At 40.9% G+C, this 21,715-nt stretch overlaps 1 non-coding gene across 1 annotated transcript; it reads right to left on the bottom strand.

Annotated features, from left to right (window-relative positions):
* Window positions 1–925: 925 nt before the first annotated feature.
* Window positions 926–1,032, bottom strand: LOC128573199 (U6 spliceosomal RNA). The gene has a single exon (XR_008376361.1). It is a non-coding gene; the product is annotated as a U6 spliceosomal RNA (small nuclear RNA).
* Between the last annotated feature and the right edge of the window lie 20,683 nt (window positions 1,033–21,715).

The following is a 21,715-nucleotide window of genomic DNA, read 5'->3' as shown; positions in this document are numbered from 1 at the left end:
GGAGGAGAGAGGCAAGAGGTCAGCCAGATGATGGGGGAACAGGGCTGAGACAGGAGGTTTCTTTAAAGCAGGCAGGCCCGTGGGCTGTTTAAACAATGACGTATATTCCCTATGAAGGCCTGACCATGGAGTGGTGGTTTGGAGCAAGGCAGGAGGGAGTGTAGACCTGTGTTTCAGGAGCCCCTATGTGAGCCAGGGAAGTCACCAGGGAATAGACAGTTGTGCCAGAGAGCCATCATTTTGGGCAAAAAGCATATTGTGATCCCGTACATTTTCTATTTTTCCCCCTCCCTCATCCCACTTTCTCACAATTGGAATTTGATTAACTTAGCTTTTCTCTTGTGTGGATGTGTATTTGTTCTTCTCCTGGATTCATGTAAGGATTGAGTACGCTGGATGCTTGCTTTTCCATTCTTGTGATACTTTACTAAGGGAGAACGTTCTTCAGCTCCATTTAGGTTAATACAAAAGATGTAAAGTCTCTACCTTTTTTTTTTTTTTTTTTTTGGAGACAGAGTTTCACTTTGATACCCTCAGTAGGGTGCCTTAGCATCCTAGCTCATAGCAACCTCAAATTCCTGGGTTCAAGTGATTCTCTTGAGTTAGCCTTCTGGGTAGCTGGGACTATAGGCCACAGTGCCCAGTTATTTTTAGAGATGAGGTCTCGCTCTTGCTCAGGCCGGTCTCAGACCTATGAGCTCAGGAGATCCACCCACCTTGGCCTCCCAGAGTGCTAGGATTACAGGTGTGAGCCACCGTACCCGGGCAAGTCTCTATCGTTTTATGACTGAATAGTACTCCATGGTGTACATATGACACAGTTTATTAACCAACTTGGGTTGATTCCACCTCTTGGCCATTGTAAATTGAGCTGTGATAAACAATGTAGTGCAAACGTCCTTATGATAAAATGATTCTTTTTCTCAAAAATACGGAATGCTTCACCAATTTGCACGTCATTCCTGTGCAGGCCATGTGAATCTCCTCTGTATAGTGTCCTAACTTTAGTATATGTGCTGTGGAAGTGAGCACCAATCTGCACATTTTCTCCTTTACTCCTTACTGTTGCTACTTTGGTCTTAGAAGAAGGTGAAAGTGAAGTCAGTTCACACGGTTCTTTTGAGCATTTATTATGCGCCAGGCACTGCACTAGTATTTGCCATGTGTTAATTTTTTTCTTTTTTCTTTTTTTTTTGGAGACAGAGTCTTACTTTTTCGCCCTCGGTAGAGTGCTATGGTGTCACAGCTCACAGCAACCTCCAGCTCTTGGGCTTAAGTGATTCTCTTGCCTCAGGCTCCTGAGCAGCTGGGACTACAGGCGCCCGCCACAATGCCTGGCTATTTTTTTGTTGAAGTTCGGCAGGGGCCGGGTTCAAACCTGCCACTCTTGGTATATGGGGCTGGCACCCCACTCACTGAGCCACAGGCGCCACCCATTCTTTTTTGTTTTCCTGAGATTGAGTTTCACTCTGTTACCCAGGGTAGGATGCCATGGCATCAGCCTAGTTCACAGCAACCTCCACCTCCCAGGTTCAAGTGAGCCTACTGCCTTATTCTCCCCAGTAGCAGGGACTATAGGCACCCACCACAACATCCGGTTCGTTTTTCTATTTTTAGTAGAAATGGGGTCTTGCTCTTGCTCAGGCTGGGCTGGAACTCCTGAGCGCAAGGGATCCTCCTGCCTCAGCCTCCTGGAGTGCTAGGATTATAGGCGTGAACCATCACATCTAGACAATTTTGTTTTATTTTAAATCCCTGAATACCTGTAATTCTAGCAACTCTGGGAGGCCAAGGTAGGTGGATCACTTGAGGTCAGAAGTTTGAGAGCAGCCTGAGCAAGAGCGAGACTCCGTCTCTCCTAAAAATAGAAAAACTAGCTGGGAGTGGTGGTGGGCACCTGTAGTCCCAGCTACTCAGGAGGCTGAGGCAGGAGGATGGCTTGAACCCAGGAGTTTGAGGTTGCTGTAGCTATGCCACCACAGCACTCTATCCAGGGCAATGGAGTGAGACTCTGTTTTAAAAAAACAAAAACAAAAAACAAACAAAAAAACCCTCTGAACCCCAGCCCTGCAAGGTAGGTGTTCACATTTTAAAAAGGAACATAGAGATGGGAGAGCATGGTGGAAATGACTCAGCAACACAGAGGATAAGACAGTAGAGGAAGGTAAAGGAAATTATAAATCAGGAGCAGACGGGCAGGAGCAGAAAGCTCCAGTGCAGATGGTCCCAATACAGAAATGACTGGGAATTAGAGCTCCCCTCAAACATGGGTGCGCTCCGGGCCTTTTTCCCCCCAGCGGGCATTTTGCTAGTCTTTGAAAATGGGGCCATAGTATAGTGTTTGTCAGGGCGTGTTATTCTGAACTTGCCATGAAGAAGAGGCTCTTGCTGGGCTGTTAGGACACATAAATTGTATATCTCCGCTTTATGACAAGTGAGATCTTGTATATCTCCGCTTTATGACAAGCAAAGAGATAAATCTTACAGTGCTCAGGATTAGTATGCCTGAGAGAGTTCCCACTTCTAATTATGCACCAGAACCTGTTCCCAGGTTGTATTTCTTGGACTGTGGCGATCCGCTGTTCATCCAGCCAACTTCACCTGGGTTTCGCCCTCCCTCTGGGATCATCTAGGTACAGTTCTCTGGTCTGTGGCATTAATGAAGGCAGTGGATTCTCCCTGAGGCCTAAACGAGCTTTTGATTCACGTATTTTTAGGAACTGTGCTGGTGAACATCCTTCTGAATAATTTAGTGTGCTATCATTGGTGACACTAGATGATGAATCAAGCAGCAGTAGACACTAAAATTTTTTGCCCTTGTAATTCCATGCACAGAGGATGGGATATGAGTGGATTAAAAAAAATGTTAAAGTATCATGAGAATAGAAAATGTACTCAATACTAACATGAAACCAATGATAAACAAACTACACCCACAGAAAAAGAAAAAGTGGGGCGGCGCCTGTGGCTCAGTGAGTAGGGCGCCGGCCCCATATGCCGAGGGTGGCGGGTTCAAACCCAGCCCCGGCCAAACTGCAACAAAAAAATAGCCGGGTGTTGTGGCGGGCGCCTGTAGTCCCAGCTGCTTGGGAGGCTGAGGGAAGAGAATCATGTAAGCCCAAGAGTTAGAGGTTGCTGTGAGCTGTGACTCCACAGTGCTCTACCCGAGGGCGGTACAGTGAGACTCTGTCTCTACAAAAAAAAAAAAGAAAGAAAAAGAAAAAGTAGTAGGGAGGAGGGAAAGGGGACAGGCGAGGATTGATAAGCACTCACCTAGTGGGCACAATGTAATGGTGTACAGCACACTCTCTGGGTGAAGGGCTCAACTACAACTTGAACTTTACCGAGCAAATGCAAACTATGTAACCTAATCATCTGTACTCTCATATTCATCTGAAATTTTAAAAAATGCTAAAATATTTCATTGCACACACTAGAAAATATTAGGGACAGTTATTGTGACTTGACACAGTCAATGGTGGAGGCACAATCAAAGCTTTGTGAGCAGGGGTGGGGATAGTTTTGACAGTAAGTAATAAATGCAACAAAGGTTCTAATTATCTCCATAAAGGATTAAAAAAAAAAAAACTTCCACAAAGTATGCTTTACCTACAGTAAACTGTACATAAAGTGTCTAACTTTTTTTTTGAGAGAGAGTCTCGCTCTGTTACCCAGACTAGAATGCAGTGACACCAGCCTAGCTCACAACAACCTCAGCCCTCCCAGTAGCTGAGACTACATATGGGCCCGCCTTGAGGCCCAGCTAGTTTTTCCATTTTTAGTAGAGATGGGGTCTCGCTCTTGCTCAGGTTGGTCTTGAACTTGTGAGCTCAAGGGCCCCTCCCTCCCACCTCAGCCTCCCAGAGTGCTAGGATTACAGGCTCGAGCCACTGCACCAGCCTAAAAGTGTATAATTTGATAAATGCTGATGTTGCATACGTCTGTAAAACCATCATCATAATTATGAAAATGAATAGATCCATCATTAATAAAGTTTCCTTATGCTTCTTGAGAATCCCTTCCTTCTGCCCTGCCTGAATTTATTTGCATAGAGTTGTTCGTAATATTCTCTTATAGTGCCTCTTATTTTTGTACTGACAGCTTTCCTCAGATCAGTAATTTGTGTGATCTTTTCAAAGGACCAGCATTCATTTTCTCTATTGTTTTTTCTGTATTCAATTTTGGTGATTTCCTCTCTGATCTTTGCTTCCTTCTTTCTGCTTGTATTAGGTTTATTTTACTCTTCTTTTTCTAGTTTCTTAAGCTATTGACTTGAGACTTTTTTCCTTTTCTGGTATAAACATTTGATGGTGACCAGGCACAGTGGTTCATGCCTGTAATCCTAGCACTCTGGGAGGCTCAGGCAGGTGGATTACCTGATCTCAGGAGTTTGAGACCAGCTTGAGCAAGAGGGAGGCCTTGTCTCTACTAAAAAATAGAAAAACTAGCTATGGTGTTATCAGGGCACTGTAGTCCCAGCTACTGGGGAAGCTGAGGCAAGAGGATGTCTCAAACCCAGGAGTTTGAGGTTGCTGTGAGCTATGACACCAGAGTACTCCACCCAGGGTGAGACTCACTCCACAGAGCTCATGAGACTCCATCTCAAGGAAAGAAAAACAAAAAAAAATTTGATGGTATAAATTCCCCCCCAATCACTGTTTCATGCATATCCCACAAATTTTGATATGTTTTATTTTTATTTTCATTCAATTCAAATAATTTTAAATTCCCCTTGGGATTTCCTCTTTGACCCATGTTATTCAATTTCCAAGTGTTTAGGGATTTTTCTATCATTCTTTTACTGAGTTCTAGTTTCATTTCCTTATGTTTAGAGACGGTACCTTCTATGGTTTCAATTCTTTCAAGTTTGTTACAGTTGGTGAATATAACATACATCCTTGAAAAGAAAATGTATTCTGCTGTTGTTGCTTGGAGTACTCTATAAATATCAATTAGATCCAGTTAGTTGACCCAGTTAGTTGTCGCTCATTCTATAGAACTCTGTCTATAGTTGTAGTACAGAGAGAGGAGTGTTGAAGCCTTCAACCACACTTGTCTCCTTTTAGTTCTGTCAGGTTTTGCTTCACAGATATTGCAGTTCTGAGCCAGGTGCATACACCTTTAGGACTACGTGAATGACGCTTTTATTATTCTTTAATGTCCCTCTTTACCACTGCTAATTTTCTGGTGTTCTGAAGTCTTGATGTTAATATAGCAACTCCAGCTTTCTTTGATTATGTTTGTATAATATTTCTTTTCTTCATCCTTTTACTTTAAACATGATTAAATCAGTAGGTTGGAAGTGAGTTTCTGGTAGACAGCATATAATTGGTTCATTTTTAATCTATTCTAACAATCTATCTTTAAACTGATACATTTAGACAATTTGCATTTAACAAAACTGTGGATTTAATAAAAATTTGGATTGAGGTTTAACATTTTATTATTTGGTTTGTGTTTGTTTTGTTTTTCTTGAGTTCTTTGGGATTACTAGAGTATTTTCTACTATTCTCTTTTAACTTACTATGTCTTTTCTTTCTTTCTTTTTTTTTTTGCGACAGAATCTTACTTTGTTGCCTTTGGTAGAATGCCAGGGCATCATAGCTTACAGCAATATCAAACTCTTGGGCTTAAGCAATTCTCTTGCTTCAGCCTCCTGAGTAGCTGGGACTACAGGCGCCTGCCACAACACCCGGTTATTTTTAGAGACAAGGTCTTGCTGTGGCTCAGGCTGGTCTCAAACCTGTGAGCTTAGGTAATCTACCTGCCTCAACCTCCCAAGTGATAGGATTATAGGTGTGAGCCACTGCGCCTGGCCCTTAATTCATTATTTCTTTTTGACCATATCTCTCTGTATAGTTTTTTCCCTTTTCCTATTTTTAGTGGTAACTGTTAGGGATTACAATATGTATATTATTATTATTACTTTTTGAGACAGAGTCTCACTCTGTAGCCCTGAGTAGACTGCATGGCATCATAGTTCACAGTAGCCTCAAACTCTTGGGCTTGAGCAATCCTCTGGCCTCAGCCTCCTGAGTAGCTGGGACTACAGGTATGAGCCAGCACGTCCAGCTAATTTTTCTATTTTTATAGAGATGGGGTCTCACTCTTGCTCAGACTGAGCTCCTGAGCTCAAGCAATTCACTCACCTCAGTCTCCCAGAATGCTAGGATTATAGGTGTAAGCCTATTGTGCCCAGCCACAATATCAACACTTAAAACTCTTCATAGTTTACTGAGAATCAGTACTTCACCATTTTGACAGAAATGTGGGAACTTTCTACGGTGCATATAAAAGTACATATGTCCTGGCTCGGCGCCTGTGGTTCAAGCGGCTAAGGTGCCAGCCACATACCCCTGATCTGGCGGGTTCGAACCCAGCCCGGGCCTGCCAAACGACAATGATGGCTGCAACCAAAAAACGGCCGGGCATTGTGGCAGGAGCCTGCAATCCCAGCTACTTGGTAGGCGGAGGCAGGAGAATCGCTTGAGCCCAGGAGTTGGAGGTTGCTGTGAGCTGTGATGCCACCGCACTCTACCCAGGGCGACAGCTTGAGGCTCTGTCTCAAAAAAAAAAAAAAAAAAGTACATATGTCCTTTACCCTTTTCCTTTTGTGTTACAGTTGTCTAATATATTACATTTGCTCATTGAAAACCTTATCAGATGATGTCATGAGTTTTGCTTTCAACTCAAACCTATTTTAAGTAAACCACAAGGAAAAAAGAGTCTATTATATTCACTTATTTATCATTTCTGTTGCTCTTCCTTCACATCAGAAGTTCCTAACTTCTTCTTGGCATCATTTCCAGAGTGATATATATATATATGTACACACACACACACGTATGTACCCATATACCAAGTAAGATGGCTTTCCAGAAGATTTACTTTATTTTTTAATTTGCATCACTTTTTCCTTATTCATTTTATTTCACTAATCAGCTCTAAAGGCCACTTTTAATTCTCTGTTCTATGTGGTCCTAAATGAAATTTTCTTGTTGATTTTTCATTAAAAGCCTTCACATACCAAATTCAACAAAATGTAGCATCCAGATTTAAGTCAACACATAGCTATCAGGGTAGCACTATACTGTTCCCATTTTTAAGGAAATATACATAAAAGAGGTGATTTGAAAGTGTCAGTATCTTAGGTAAAATGAACTTAATTTTTCAGGTGCAGTTAGTGAAGAACACCTTTCTGTCTGTTCATGAGAAATTACACACAGAAAGCAGAGAGATTATTGAAGTTGTTTTTTTCTCTCTCCATCAGAAAGAGCAATCTCTTAGGCACAATCTTTTAAAAAGTGAAAAATTCTGGAAGTGGGCAGAGTTTCCTTTTCTCAGAATTCAAGGGAATGTTTTCTCTTTAGAACTTAAAAGGACTTACTGTTAACTAAGGCTCAAATTCAAAGTTTAGAATCTTTCAAAGGACCAAAGCACTCAGAATTGTGAAAATGTGTTCTACTATACTTTGACCAAACAGGGATGTTGTGTGCTTTTTCAACAGAAGAAAAGCCCTATAGTTATGTTGAGGATATCTTCTTGCTCTAATTAAATAATTAAAATTATCATTATTATCATTATTATTTTGAGACAGAGCCTCAAGCTGTCGCCCTGGGTAGAGTACTGTCGCATCACAGCTCACAGCAACCTCAAACTCCTGGGCTCAAGCAAGTCTCCTGCCTCCACCTCTCAAGTAGCTGGGACTACAGGAGCCTGCCACAAAGCCCGGCTATTTTTTTTGGTTGCAGCCATCATTGCTGCTTGGTGGGCCTGGGCTGGATTCGAACCCGCCAGCTCAGGTTATGTGGCTGGCGCCTTAGCTGCTTGAACCACAGGCGCCAAGCCAATTAAAATTATTTTAAAGTTCTTTAAATATTATGCACATACATGTACTTTTTAAGAATAATCAGTTTGAGGTTAACTTACACATAAAAAGCCCCAATTTTAAGTATACAGTATGATGACTTTTGACAAAATAATACACATATATAATGACCAACAAAATCAAGATAGACTATTTTCATCATCCTCAGAAGTTCATGTATCAGTTCAATCAATCAATCCTCACTCATCTGTTTTCTGACAATGTTAGATTAGTTCTTCCTGGTCTAGAATTTCATGCAGATAGAATCATATGGTGTATATTCAAGTCTAGCACTTTGGGGATTTATCCTCATTGTTGAGTCTATCAGTAACTTGTTCCTTTTTATTGCTGACTCATATTCCATTGCATAACTATATGACACAGTTTGATTGTCTTTTCAATTGTTGATGAACTTTTGGGTTGTTTTCAGGTTTTGACTATTGTGAATAAAACTGATGTGAACGTTCATGTAAAAGTCATTATGTGAATATGTAAAGGTTCCCTTCTCTTAGGTAATACCCAGGAGAGTGATTGGTGGGCCACATGGTAAATGTATGTTTGACTTTATAGGAGAATGCCAAACTATTCTCCAAATGGATGTATCATTTACACTCCACCGACCATGTACAAGGGTTCCACTTGCTTCACCTAGTAACTGACCTTTGGCATGGGAAGTCTTTAACACGTTAGCTATTCTGGGGCAGGCCTGTGGCTCAAAGGAGTAGGGCGCCAGCCCCATATATCGGAGGTGACGGGGTTCAAACCCGACCCTGGCGGTTGGGGGGGGGGAGGGAGAGAAATGTGGTTAATAAAAGATTTGGGTTGGGCGGCGCCTGTGGCTCAGTTGGTAAGGCGCCGTCCCCATATACCGAGGGTGGCGGGTTCAAACTCGGCAACGGCCGAACTGCAACCAAAAAATAGCCGGGCGTTGTGGTGGGCACCTGTAGTCCCAGCTGCTCGGGAGGCTGAGGCAAGAGAATCGCTTAAGCCCAGGAGTTGGAGGTTGCTGTGAGCTGTGTGAGGCCATGGCACTCTACCGAGGGCCATAAAGTGAGACTCCGTCTCTACAAAAAAAAAATAAATAAATAAAAATAATAAAAGATTTGGGTTAAAAAAAATGTTAGCTATTCTAGTGAGTGGGTAGTGAATCCTATATGGTTTTAGTTTTCTTTCTCTGATGACTAGAGGATTGGGCATGCTCTCACGTGCTCATTAGTACAGTAATTTCTGTTATCTTCTACTGAGAAATGCGCCTTTAAATCTCTTGCCCATTGGGTAATTTGTCTTATTAGGTTATATTTATTTGCGTTATTGGGTAATTGGGTTTGATTTGCATTTCCCTGATAGCTAATGGTGATGGTATCTTCTATCAGCCATGTGTCTATCTGCCTTGCAGAAATTCAAAAGTTTTGCCATTTTGGGCGGCGCCTGTGGCTCAAAGGGGTGGGGTGCCAGCCCCATACGCGGGAGGTGGTGGGTTCAGACCCAGCCCTGGCCAAAAACTGCAAAAAAAAAAAAAAGTTTTGCCATTTTTTTCTTGGGTTTTTTTTTTATTACTGAGTTATAGGAATTTTAAAAAATATATTCTATATACAAGTCTCTTACCAGATCCATTATTTGAAAAATTTTCTTCCATCTTGTGGGCTATCTTTTCATTTTTGTGAAGGTATCTTTTGAAGCACAAAAGTTTAAAATTTTTATAGCATCCAGTTTATCCTCTTTGTTTTTTGCTGGCTATGTCTTCACCATCGTATCTAAGAAACAATTGACTCATTCAGTATCATGAAGACTTACTCCTATGTAGCTCTTACATTTAAGTCCTTGACCTATTTAGGTTTAATTTTTACAAACGGTGTGAGGTAGGGAATCCAATTTTATTATTTTTTTTGCAAATGGTGTCAGTCCAACACCATTTCCTGGAATCAAGTTTTCTTGGCATCCTTGTCAAAAGTCAATTCATTGTAACTGTGAAGATTTATTTCTGAACTCTGTATGGTTCCTTATGCCAAAAACACACTATTTTAATTATCTTTCTAGCTAGTTTTGAAATTGGGAAGTAAGTTCACTCGCTTTTCTTGTTTTTCAAGATTGTTTTAGCTATTTCTATGTCCCTTGAATCTCCAGGCGAGCTTTCAGGATCAGCCTATCAGTTTCTGCAAAGAAGACAACTGGAATTTTAGTAACGAAAGCATTGACTCTGTAGGTGAGCTTTGGGGGTATTGTCATCTGAACAATATTAAGTCTTCCAATCAATCCATGAACATGGGATGTTTTCCCACATACATCATTTTTAATTTTCAACAATGTTTTGCAGTTTTCAGAGCATAAGTTTTTGTACTTCTTTGCTAAATTTATTCCTCAGTATTCTTCATACAGTATTTACCATTTCTGTGCTCGTTTGTTCTTGTGGATATGAGTTGCCATCTGGTGTCATTTCCTTACACCAATATGCCTTTTCCCCCACCCAACTTCCTTTACTTTATGCAGAAAGCAGTAAATAAAATTGTTTTATTGATTTCATTTTCAGATTGATCATTAAAAATGTATAACCATACAGTTTATTTTTATGTGTTGATCTTATAACCTGCGACTTTGCTGAATGCATATATTAGTTTTAATTTTTTTTTTTTTTTGAGACAGAACCTCAAGCTGTCACCCTGGGTAGAGTGCTGTAGCATCATAGCTCACAGTAACCTCCAACTCCTGGGCTTAAGCGATTCTCTTGCCTCAAGCTCCCAAGTAGCTGGGATTACAGATGCCTGGGTATTTTTTGGCTTTAGTTGTCATTGTTGTTTGGCAGGCCTGGGCTGGATTTGAACCCTCTAGGTCTGGTGTATGTGGAGCCTTAGCTGCTTGAGCTATCGGCGCGGACCCATTTTTTTTTTTTGGCTGGGGCTGGGTTTGAACCCACCACCTCTGGTATATGGGGCTGGTGCCCTACTCCTTTGAGCCACAAGTGCCACCCATTTTTTTTTTTAATTAAGCTTCTTAAGATTTTCTCTGGGCCGGGCATGGTGGCTCACACCTATAATCCTAGCACTTGGGAGGCTGAGGCGGGTGGATTGCCTGAGCTCATGTTGAGACCAGCCTGAGCCAGAGCAAGTCTCTAAAAAATAGCCAGGTGTGGGCAGCGCCTGTGGCTCAGTGAGTTGGGTGCTGGCCCCATATACTGAGGGTGGCGGGTTCAAACCTGGCCCTGGCCAAACTGCAACAAAAAATAGCTGGGCATTGTGGTAGGTGCCTGTGGTCCCAGGTACTCAGGAGGCTGAGGCAAGAGAATTGCCTAAGTCTAGGAGCTGGAGGTTGCTGTGAGCTGTGATGCCATGGTACTCTACCAAGGGCGACAAAGTGAGACTCTTTAAAAAAAAAAAATAGCCATTGTGGCAGGTGCCTATAGTCCCAGCTACTTGGGAGGCCAAGGCAAGAGAATCACTTGAGCCCAAGAGTTTCACACCATGACACTCTACTGAGGGTGACAAAATGAGACTCTGTCTGAAAAAAAAAAAAGTTTTTCTCTGCATAAGATCATTTCATTTGCTAACAGAGATAATTTTACTTTATTTAATTATTTTTCTTTTTTCTGGGCTCATCCCAATCCGGATATTTTTTATTTCATATAATGTCTTGGTTAGGACCTTCAGGACAGTATTAATTAGAAGTAATCAGGTGGCTTTTTTCCCTTTATTCTATTGATTTGATATATTAGATTAATTTTTATTAAAGATATTAAATCACCTTTGCACTTCTGGGACAAATCCCACTTGGTCGTGATGCATAATTCTTCCTACATGTTGCTGGTTTTACTTGGCTAGTATTTTATTGAAGATTTTTGCATCTATATTCAAAAGAGATATTGGTCTGTGGGTTTTTATTTTATTTTATTTTTTTGTAGAGACAGAGTCTCACTTTATGGCCCTCGGTAGAGTGCCATGGCCTCACACAGCTCACAGCAACCTCCAACTCCTGGGCTTAAGCGATTCTCTTCCCTCAGTCTCCCGAGTAGCTGGGACTACAGGCGCCTGCCATAACGCCCAGCTATTTTTTTTTTGGTTGCAGTTCAGCCGGGGCCAGGTTTGAACCCGCCACCCTCGGTATATGGGGCCGGCGCCTTACCGACTGAGCCACAGGCGCCGCCCTGGTCTGTGGTTTTCTCGGATGTCCTTCTCTGGTTTAGGTATCCAGTAGTAATGGCGTGATAAATGATTTGGAGCATGTTTCATCCTCTTTTATTTTTTGGAGGAGTTGGTGAAGAATTGGTATTAATTATTATTATTTTTTAGAGACAGAGTTTCCCTTTTTCACCCTTGGTAGAGTGCCGTGGCGTCACAGCTCACAGCAACCTCCAACTCCTGGGCTTAGGCGATTCTCTTGCCTCCTGAGTAGCTGGGACTACAGGCGCCCGCCACAACACATGGTTATTTTTGTTGCAGTTTGGCTGGGGCCGAGTTGGAACCCACCACCCTCGGCATATGGGGCTGGCGCCACAAGCACCACCCATGGTATTAGTTATTATTTAAATGTTTCATTGAATTCACTAGTGAGGCTCTCTGGAATTTTCATTGTGTTAGTTTTCTGATTACTAATTCAATCTCTTTATTTGTTATAGATTTAACTAGTCTATTTATTCTCGAATTCGTATCAGTAGTTTTTGTCTTCTGAGGCATTTGTGTATTTCATCTAAGTTATCTAGTTTGTTGGCATACCGTTATTCATAGTATGAATAAATTATTCCTTATAATATTGTTTGTGTTATGTTACTAGTAATGTCCTCTCTTCCTTTTTTTTGAGACTTGGTCTTGTTCCGTCATCCTGGGTAGAGTACAGTGGCATCATCATAGCTCACAGCAACCTCAGACTCCTGGGCTCAAGTGATCCTCCTGCCTCAGACTCCCCTGTAGCTGGGACTGCAGGCCCATACAGGAAATGTATTTGTATCTTTAAATATGAAGCGTGTTTCTGGTAGGCAGCATGTAGTTGAATCTTATTTTTAAAAAATATAGTATGATATCACCGCCTTTTCATTAGACTATTTAATGCACTCACATTTAATTTAAGATAGTAGGATAACATAGTCGAAGAGCTAAAAGAAAAATAATTTCAACCAAGACTGACTCTTCTGTCCAGCAAAACTATCTTTGAAGATGAAGGTGAAGTACAGTTGGACTTACATATGCCATTTTACATTTTGTTTTTGATACATGTATGTCTTATCTTTTGTTCCTTTATTCCTTCCTTACTACTTCTTTGCATTAAGTAAATTTTTTGCTAGGCTGGGCACTGTAACTCATGCCTATAATCCTCATGCTCTGGGAGGCCGACGTGGGTGGATTGCTTGAGCTTAGGAGCTCAAGACCAGCCTAAGCAAGAGCGAGACACTATCTTTACCAAAAATAGGAAAACTGAGGCAAGAAGATTGCTTGAGCCCAAGAGTTTGAGGTTGCTGTGAGCTAAGATGATGCCATGGCATTCTATTGAGGGTGACAGAGTAAGGCTCTGTCTGAAAAAAAAAAAGTAAATATTTTCCTGTGTAGGATTTTACGTCCTGTAATAAAATTATTCACCATATTTTTGGAATTATTTTCTTAGTGGTTCCTGTATGGATTACTGAATGTATTTCAGCTTATTAGCCTCTACCTACTTATGCTAACTTAATGCCAGTGAAATACACTAATGTTACTCAGGTATCTCTAGTTTTCCCCTTTATTTTGTGCTATTATTGTTATTCATGTTACTTCTGTATGTATTACGAACCCAACAATATAGAGCTATAGTTATTAATGTATGTAATTTTAGGTCCATCAGAGAAGCTGAGAAAAGCAAAAGGAGGAAATATAGATCTATGGAGTATTTTATCTTTTTTTTTTGAGACAGAGTCTCACTTTATTGCCCTTGGTAGAGTGCTGTGGCGTCATAGCTCACAGCAACCTCCAGCTCTTGGGCTTAGGCGATTCTCTTGCCTCAGCCTCCTGAGTAGCTGGAACTACAGGTGCCTGCCACAGTGCCCGGCTATTTTTTGTTCCAGTTTGGTCTAGGCCGGGTTCGAACCCGCCACCCTTGATATATGGGGCCTGTGCCCTATGCACTGAGCCACAGGCGCCGCCCAGAGTTCTTTATTTTAACCTTCATATTTACCATTTCTGGTTCTCTTCACTTGTTCTTGTGGATTTGAGTTGCCATCTGGTATCTCTAATATGACTTTGCTTTCACCCAACTTGTGTTATTATCAAATATGTTACATTTCTGTATGTTATCAACATAATAAAACACACACATACACAGTTTTATATAATTGCTTTTTAAATCAGTTAAGAGAAGAAAAACATAGAAACATCCATTTATGCTTTTGGAATTACATAAATACCTTTTCTGGTGCTCTGTTTTAATGTAGATTTTAAGTACTGTGATCAGTTTTAATCACTTGTGTTGATTTGAGCCTGAAGAAATTTCCTTAGCATTTATTATAGGGCAAATCTGCAAGCAGGTTTTTGTTTATCTGGGAATGTCTTTATTTCACCTCAATTTTGCTGGACAGTATATTGTTGGTTGAATTTTTTTTTTTAATAGAGATGGGATCATGTTATGGTGCCCAGGCTAGAGTGCAGTGGTTATTCATAGGTATGATCCCACTACAGGAGTTTTGTTGACCTGCTCCATTTCTGACCTGGGCAAGTTCACCCCTTCTTTGGCAACCTGGTGGTCCTCCACTCCAGGAGTTTACCACATTGATGCCAAATTCAGTGCAGACACCCAATCAGCACAGTGTAGTATAGCCCAGAACTCCTAGACTCAGGTGATCTTCCTGCCTCAGCCTGTGGAGTAGCTGGGACTGCAGGCACACACACCACTGTACCCAGCTGAAATTGTTTCTCTTTCAGCCCTTTGAATATGTTATCCCACTGCCCCTGGCCCTTATTACTTCTAAAGAGAAATCAATTGTTAACCTTATTGGGGTTCCCTTGTAAGCAACAAGATATTTATGTCTTCCTTTCAGAAATGTCTCCTAAAATTTATTTTCCTCCTAATCTTTGGCTTTCAGCATTTTTACCACAATGTTTCTGGATGTGAATCTCTTAGTATTTATCTTTCTTTGAGTTTTTTGAGCTTCTTGGATGCAAAGATTAAACAATTCTTTAGGCCGAGCACAGTGACTCACGCCTGTAATCCCAGCACTCTAGGAGGCCGAAGCAGGTGGATTGCTTGAGCCCATGAGTTTGAGACCAGCCTAAGCAAAAGCAAGACCCTGTCTCTACTAAAAATAGAAAAACTAAGGCAAGAGGATTACGTGAGCCCAAGAGTTGGAGGTTGCTGTGAGCTATGATGCCACGGCACTCTACCCAGGGTGACAGCTTGAGATTCTGTCTCAAAAAAAGAATTCTTCAAAATCAGGCTGGGTGTGGTGGTGTGAGCCAGTAGTCCCCACTCTGTAGGAGGACTACTTGAGCCCAGGAGTTTGAGGTTGCAGTGAGCTACAATGACACTCCTGCACTCTAGCCAGGGTGACAAATCGAGACTCCGTCTCTAAAAAAAAAAAAAAAGAATTTTTCAAGATTAAATTTGGGATGTTTTCAATTATTTCCTGTAATATTCTTTTTCTTCTCCTTTCTCTCATGGTGTTCCCATGACATGTATGTTGGTGAACTTAATGGTTTCTTCTGCCTCTCTGGTGTAAGTACAGTAGTACCAGGGACTGCTTCTTGGGTAGGAGCAGTGAACTCTTTGGTTATGTTTGTATTTCTTATAACTTTTGTTTTACTTTGCCTATACAATCCATTTTTTTTTAATTGTTGGGGATTCATTGAGGGTACAAAGAACCAGGTCACAATGATTGCATTTGTTAGGTAAAGTCCCCCTTATAATTGTGTCCTACCCCCAAAAGGTATGTCACACACCCTGACTCCCCTACCCCCCTCCCTCCTTCCCTCTCTCTGCTCTCCCTTTCCCCCACCTCCTCCCCTCTTCCCCTCTCTCTGCTCTCCTCTTCCCCCACCCCCACCGCGTATTAGGTCATTAATTGTCCTCATATCAGAATTGAGTACATGGGATTCTTGCTTCTCCATTCTTGTGATGCTTTACTAAGAAGAATGTGTTCTATTTCTATCCAGGTTAATACAAAAGATGTAAAGTCTCCATCTTTTTTAATGGCTGAATAGGATTCCATGGTATACATATACCACAGCTTGTTAATCCATTCCTGGGTTGGTGGACATTTAAGCTGTTTCCACATTTTGGCGATTGTAAATTTAGCTGCGATAAACAGTCTAGTTTGCATATTTTGAATCAGACAAAAGCTGATAACTAGGACTACACAATCTATTTTTTATTTATCATTACTGTATGGTCCATTGAAATCTGTTTATTCTTTTGTGTTCAACTATTGCTTTTCTCAGTGGGTCAAATGTGGTTGCAGATGTACTTCTTGCAACATTTTTTTGGAGTAAACAAGAAGTTTTCTAAGACTTAGAATCTAAGTGCTTTTATTTTTTTGGATTCATCGAGTGTATAAAGAATTAGGTTATATTGATTGCATTTGTCAGATAAAGTCCCTCATGTAAGCGCTATTGTTTATTTGAGCAGATATCTAGTATTCACCACATTTTAATTATTAACTAGCATTTAGTGTATGTAATTTTATGTAAGTCAGCCCTTAGATAAGAATGTAATTTAGAAGAATAAAAAAAAAAATCATACTCTCAAAGTGACTTAAATATTAGAAAGAAGCTTTACAGACTTGTTTCCTGTCGTCAGAAAGAACTAGATTTGTGCTACTTTCATGGCACTAATGAGCTAAGCCTTTCTTAAAAGTTTACAAAAAAATAAAATAGCAGCCAGGAGTGGGTGGCTCATGCCTGAAATCCTACCACTGTGGGAGGCTGAGGCGAGTGGATTGCTTGAGGTCAGGAGTTAGAGACCAGCCTGAGCAAGAGTGAGACCCTGTCTCTACTAAAAAGTAGAAAAATAATCTGGGTGTTATAGCAGATGCCTGTAGTCCCAGCTACTTGGGAGGCTGAGGCAAGAGGATCTCTTGAGCCCAAGAGTTTTAGGTTTCTGTGAGCTGTGATGCCGTGGTATTCTACCCAGGGCACAGAGTAAGACTCTGTCTCAAAAATTAAAATAATATAAAATAATAAAATATGGTGGCGCCTGTGGCTCAGTGAGTAGGGCGCCGGTCCCATATACTGAGGGTGGTGGGTTCAAATTGGGCCCTGGCCGAACTGCAACAACAACAAAAAATAGCTGAGTGTTGTGGTGGGCGCCTGTAGTCCCAGCTACTCGGGAGGCTGAGGCAAGAGAATCGCCTAAGCCCAAGAGCTGGAGGTTGCTATGAGCTGTGACGCCACAACACTCCACCAAGGGCGACAAGTGAAACTCTATCTCTAAAAAAAGAAAAAGAAAACTTGGAATAAAATTAATGTTGAACTCCTTCTCTTTTTAGTAATACTCATTCACTGATAATGATAAACTACTTGAAAAAAATATGAAATAAAATAGATAAAATGAATAAAGAGAATAAATAAAATAGCATGTTTCACGTATTTCTCTTTGTAAGCATGGAATACATATAGATGTATACATATGTATGCTATATATACATCACACACACATACACATCTAGCCTAAACTTGTCCCCTTACAATTTAAGTTTAGCGTCTCTTTTCCTATCCTTACTGGAAACCAAGATTAGATGGACTTGTATTTGGCCAAGTTTCAAATTATTGGTAAAGCAATGAATGGTATTTATCATATAACAATGGGAAGTAAAGAATGGTCATTCTTTACTTTACTTTACATTTACATACTTTACTTTACATTCAGGAACTTAATACTCTTAAAAATCTTCCTCAGGGGCCAGGCTCCGTGGCTTATGCCTGTAATCCTAGCACTCTGGGAGGCTGAGGCGGGGTGAATCGCTTGAGCTCACGAGTTCAAGACCAGTCGGAGCAAAAAGGGAGACCCACGTCTCTATTAAAAGAAAAAAACAAAACAAACAACAACAACAACAAAAAACAGAGCATCTCTTAAGCCCAGGAATTGGAGGTTGCTGTGAGCTATGGCCACGGCATTCTACCCAGGGCAATAGCTTGAGTAAGATCCTATTTTGATAAAGCTCAGTTTATATAATTATCTTGGAACAGTTGACTCTTACGGACTCCCTTGTTTGTTTTTTTTCTTGCATTTATAGCCTCAGCAAATTCTATTGTCTAGAAAATTAGAAATAATTACCATTTTGCTAAGAAGTTCTAAGAAATTCCAAAATACCAAAAAAAATACCAAAAATATAAAAAATACCAAAAAATAAAATAAAATAAAAATACCAAAATATATTATAAAGCCACTATAGTTAAAGCATTGGGATACTGAGGTAGGAATAGATAGATGAGAGATTAATGGAAAAGAATATAATCCAGAAATAGACCCTTCTATAGACGTGAATCTACTATGTGGTAAAATTAGCATTTCAAAATCAGTGAGGAAAGGAAGAAAGTTTTAATAATTGGAGTTAAGATAATTAGAGAAGGGGGCAATGTTAGCACTCCAGAAGGCCAAGTTGGGAGGATCACATGTGCTCAAGAATTTGAGATCAGCCTGTTAAAAGTACAGAAAGTAGAGCCCTCTTAGTAAAAGTAGAAAAAATTCGCTAGGCATGCTAGCTGGTACCTGGAGTCTCAGCTACTCGGGAGGCTGAAGCAGGAGGATCACTTGAATGCCAGAGTCTGAGGTTGCTGTGAGCTAGGCCCATGGACTCCAGCCTGGGCCGCAGAGTGAGACTCTGTCTCAAAGAAAAAACAGATAATTGGAAAACCTTTTGGGAAAATTACATTTGTATTTCATAATACATTCACAAAGTCTATATGGATTATAGAACTAAACTTTAAAATTAAATCATGAAGGAGAATATGTTTATAATTTTGAAGGATAGGAAACCAATGGCAGAAACCTCAAAGGAAAAGATTACTCATATACTCTGTATATATGTGTGTGCCTGGGTATGTAAATAAGCATGCACATAAAAATGTCTGAAAAGATCTAGACCAAGCTCTTAATAATGGTTATCTCTAAGGGGCAAGGTTAGAGGGGACTTTTACTTTCCTTTTTATTCATGGTTGTTTATGTCATTATTATCTAATTACTTTTTACAATTAGTATGTGTAACAAGTATAATCAGGAAAATGTTTCACTTGAAACAAAGAGATGATAGGCCGGTTGAAGTGGCTTACCTGTAATCCTAACACTTGGGAGGCCGAGGCGGGTGGATTGCCTGAGCTCACAGGTTCAAGACCAGCCTGAGCCAGAGTGAGACCTAGTCTCTAACAACAGCCCAACGTTGTGGTGGGCGCCTGTAGTCCCAGCTACTGGGGAAGCTGAGGCAGGAGAATCCCTTGAGCCTGTGAGTTTGAGGTTGCTGTGAGCTATGACGCCATGCCACCCTACCAAGGGAGACAAAATGAGACTCTGTCTCAAAAAAAAAAAAGAAAAGAAAAGAAAAAGAAAGAGATGATAAAAAATGGATATAGGCCATGTATACATGATGAAATAATAATAGCTAATGTTTGTTGAATGCTTATTATGTGCTTGCTCATTGTAAATGTTTTACCTGTATTAACTTAAGGCCAACCACAACCTCACCGGACAGGACCTACTATTATCCCCATGGTTTAGAGAGGCCACACAGGTAGTAATTGGTAGCACCAGAATTCAAACTTAGACAATCTGGCATCAGATCTGAGATTTTTTTTTTAACTTTATTCAAATTAACATAAGGGTACAATATTTAGGTTACATTGTTCTCCCTTCCAGGGTAAAGTTCCATTTGTAGAAGAGCCCCTCACCCAGGGGACACCCTTACAATGTGCACATTAGGTGAGATCCCGCCTCCTGCCCTCCCTCCCTCTGCCATACATCCTCCCCCCTCCCCCCTCCCTGTACTCCGGAACTGACTATAATAGCATGTTATTGTTCTTAGGAACACGTAATTGTTTATATATTGATTTCATATTAGTATGGAGTACACTGGATATTTATTTTTCCATTCTTGTGATATTTTACTAAGAAGAATGTGTTTCAACTCCGTCCAGGTAAATGTAAAAGATGTAAAGTCTCCACAGACCTGAGATCTTAACAATGACACTATACAATCTATTATTTATTTATTTGTTTGTTTATTGTGAGACTGAGTCTCACTCTGTGGCCCTGGGTAGAGTGCTATGGCATGATTGTAGCTCACAGCAACCTCAAACTCCTGGGTTCAAGCAATATTCCTGCCCCAGCCTCCCAAGTAGCTGGGACTACAGGCATGTGCCATCATGCCCAGCTAGTTTTATTTTATTTTTTTCTATTTTTAGTAGAGATGGGGCCTCACTCTGGCTCAGGCTGGGCTCGGACTCCTGAACTCAAACAATCCACTTGCGTCGGCCTCCCAGCATGCTAGAATTACAGGCATGAGCCATTGCCTCTGGTCACAACGACACAGTATTAGCGTTAAGAACAATAGTTGCCTGAACACAGCACAATATTCCCTGTTTGACAGATTTATGGCCACCATACTTAGACATGATGGAAGGCCCAACTGTGAATATGGATTCAAATTTGCATCTGTTTTCGTCAGCACTAGAATGTTGGAGAGAGTAGGAAGGAGAGACTTTCCCGGAAATGTCCGTAGTAGAACTGTTTACATCCTAGCTTGGAGAGTGAAGGTAGACATGGAGTCATTTCTCTTCCATGTTGTCCACGCTGAATTGCAATAATCATTTTGCAGGTATTTCTGGCTGCACAGAGCCCTTAGGAATTGAACCGCTCTTATTCCCTGACCACATCGGCTGTTTGAGCCTGTCTCATCAACAGTCTTTTCTTATTTTGACTAGAAGCAAGTTTTCATTGTTACTTTTCTCTCAAAACAGCAGGCATGTTCGTATTTTAAATTCAAGAACAAAACCGCCAACCTAGGAAAAACCTTTAGGTCCCCAAGGGCCTCTGAGGAGGTACAATTTGTGGTTGATTAAATTCAATCTACACCATAGCCATTGATAACAACATTAATGTCTCAATTAGCAGCAAGAGCAGAGAGATGGAAAGATAATCAAAGCTGAGTAGAAAATTACATTTTGATAAGTGCTAGTATAAAGGCTGCTCGTAAGTACTGTATGCTCATTCGGTGTAACTAGAAGAATATTTGCCAGGAGTTATAAAGATAGGCGGAAAGAGAAGAGGCACAGCATGTCATTTACACTGCACTACAGCCCTCTCCCATGTAACCAATGCATATTGGATTTACATGTATGCTGTTTTCTTTCTCCTTGGGAATTTTGAATCTGACCAATTGATGTTTAGATGACACAGGTTTATTCATTTATTCATTTTTTGAGACAGAGTCTCACACCGTTGCCCTGGGTAGAGTGCTGTGGCGTCATAGCTCACAGCAACCCCAAACTCCTGGGCTCAAGTGACCTTCTTGCCTCAGTTTTTCTGTTTTTAGTAGAGACAGGGTCTTGCTCTTGCTCAGCCTGGTCTCACTCCTGAGCTCAAGCAAATGTACCCACCCTGGCCTCCCAGAGAGCTAGGATTACAGGCACGAGCCACCTTACCTGGTTAGTGCTACAGGTTTAAATACAGTAGAACCTCTGTAAGTTGCCCACCCAAGGGACTGTAACAAACTGGTCACCATGCAGAGGTGGTCAACATAAGGAACTAGGCCTACTGTACTGATACGTACATGTGGTGCATGTCCCCTCTGTGAAAATTAGGTCAACTTGAGGTTGTGGTCAGTGGAGATAGACGGTCAACTATGGAGGTTCTACTGGATATTGACCTAAATTTCTAAGGTGTTACTTGTTTTGTGGTGTTCTGCTGCTG

The sequence above is a fragment of the Nycticebus coucang genome, chromosome 20 (genome assembly GCF_027406575.1).
Source record: "Nycticebus coucang isolate mNycCou1 chromosome 20, mNycCou1.pri, whole genome shotgun sequence".
Taxonomy (NCBI): Eukaryota; Metazoa; Chordata; class Mammalia; order Primates; family Lorisidae; genus Nycticebus; species Nycticebus coucang.
This window is presented reverse-complemented; position numbering and strand designations above follow the sequence as displayed.